The 2101-nt window shown below is 39.7% G+C and overlaps 1 long non-coding RNA gene across 1 annotated transcript; it reads right to left on the reverse strand.

Moving 5' to 3' along the window:
* Positions 1-989: 989 nt before the first annotated feature.
* LOC143718406 (uncharacterized) lies at positions 990-1410 on the reverse strand. The gene is made up of 3 exons (XR_013196372.1): positions 1325-1410; positions 1116-1229; positions 990-1045 (listed from the first exon to the last, which is right to left on the reverse strand). It is a non-coding gene; the product is annotated as an uncharacterized LOC143718406 (long non-coding RNA).
* Positions 1411-2101: the final 691 nt, after the last annotated feature.

Raw genomic sequence — 2101 nt, forward strand, 5'->3', positions numbered from 1 at the left:
CAGTTCTTGTTTAGGAAAATGATCATATCTGCCTTCTCAGGCAGGATGCGTGAACGTTCTGAACAGATAGTATCTCCTGCTGTAGAGAAAACACGTTCGCTGGGTGTAGAAGAAGCTTGAACGCATGAATACGAGAAAGCGAGATTTGACAGCAAAGGATAAGTATTTTGTTGGTTCCACCACCATGCAGCAGGGTCCTCAGACATAAGGACCAGTGGAACTTCCTGGTATATCTGCACCTCTCTCTCCACTCGTTTCTTGATGGACGTTGTTGTAAACTTCTTCCTTCTTCAGTGTAGAAAAACTCAGAAGCGAAAACCAGGAGACTTATTTAAGCAGGATTCTTTATTTGCTGTAGTCTGCTCCGTACCCAAGTCAAGTGAAGTCTAACTAAGGCAGTATACATTGAGTTCATATATACATTTCAAGGGGGAGGGATTACATTGTTATGTAAATGAGCTGAGACAACGAGAACAGGAAAAGGCATAGACTTCTCGTACTGAGATGAGACAAATGGTCTCAGTAATAAAATAACAGGTGTTCAAACTTGCTCAGCATGACTCTTCCCCCGGTAAACAACGAGAACAGGAAAAGCCTAGCCTTCTCGTACTGAGATGGGACAGTCAGGAATATCCCGCTGAGAACCCCAACCGTTTGCAGAGATTTCCTGGTCTCATCATTTCTAAACTTTCTCAATATAAAATACTATTGTATTGGAAATCTAAATTAAACATTTAAATAAATTTGTAATCCTACAACGTGGAGCTCTGCTGTGACACTATGTTCTGTGCCTCTTCCTCAGCGAACAACTCCTCCAGTGGAGTCTTCCTGGGCAGTTTGCAGGGAGACTGTTGCTAAAAATACAAAACAAAAGGTTCATCAGTATTATCACTAAAAAAAGGGAAAACCTCCATTAAAAGCATGATCATTATTTAAATTGAAAACCTATATAATATCAGCTATATCGTACACTTACACTCTCCTGCTCATCCTCATTCTCAGACTGCATGGTGTCCCCATCAGCTCCACCGTCTTCCTCGGTTGACTACAAAGAACTTAATTAGCATTTAGATCTTAGATTTTAATAGCTGAAAAAGGACAGTTGTGCATTTCACCTGTTCAATCAGATTTCTCTGGATCTGGTCCCAGATGGTGTCATTATCCAATTTATGTTTAAAGCGTGGATCCAACGCAGTGGCCACTTGGAGAAAGTTCCTGATCTCATCATTCTGCAAAACACATGTTCTTTAAATGTTTCAACAAGCCACAGGATATCTCTATTCTAGAACAATTTCTTTCCAGGTGCCCTGCCTCAGTCAATTACCTGGTAGCGCTTGGATAGGTTTGCCCAAACCTGTTTTTTAAGGTTTGACACAAAGACTGTGTCTCCCTCTTTTACAGCCAAGTGTGCCTCAAGCTTTTTGAGGATGGGCAGAATCTGTCCGCATGTGGGACTCTTTTCGGAGGACACACAGAGTGTTGAGGTGTAGAACACCTTCATCAAGTTGAGGAAATCTTCAGCTTTCCTAAAATCCTCCTCAGTTAGCCGAGCAAGTCTGTAAAATAATTAAGAACATATAGATTGGAGATATAAATATTCTCTTTTTTTCTTAACAAAACACCTAACATATGCACTCCCTACATTAGCACATTCACTCTAATACTGTTCTTTGAATTCGTATTTTGTGTGTACTGATATTTTTTGTCTAAACTTGTCTTAGACAAGTTTAGACAAAAAATACCAGTACACACAAAATACGAATTCTGTCTATCTATCTCTACCTGTCCCTATCCATATTTTTCTCAGCCGTTGATCCAAGCTGGCTGCTTGAATTGCAGGGTACTGCTCTGTGAATCTCTCCAGCATTAGATACAGAGAGTTCCATCGTGTTCTCACATCTGGTATGAGTGAGTGTTGGGGCAGCTCTGACAAAAACAAGAACTTCAATTTTAAGTCATATAACAGATGCTTTTCATCCTAGGAGACAAACAATACTTTTGTAAAATTGGATTCTGCAGAGCTGATAAATAATAATAAGATAGATCAGACATATAAAGTCATTACGTGTCAATGCACAACAGTTAAATAAAGTGAACTTTG

This window comes from Siphateles boraxobius, unplaced genomic scaffold (genome assembly GCF_051911475.1).
Source record: "Siphateles boraxobius isolate OS27281-9 unplaced genomic scaffold, OSU_SipBor_1 61, whole genome shotgun sequence".
Classification (NCBI taxonomy): Eukaryota; Metazoa; Chordata; class Actinopteri; order Cypriniformes; family Leuciscidae; genus Siphateles; species Siphateles boraxobius.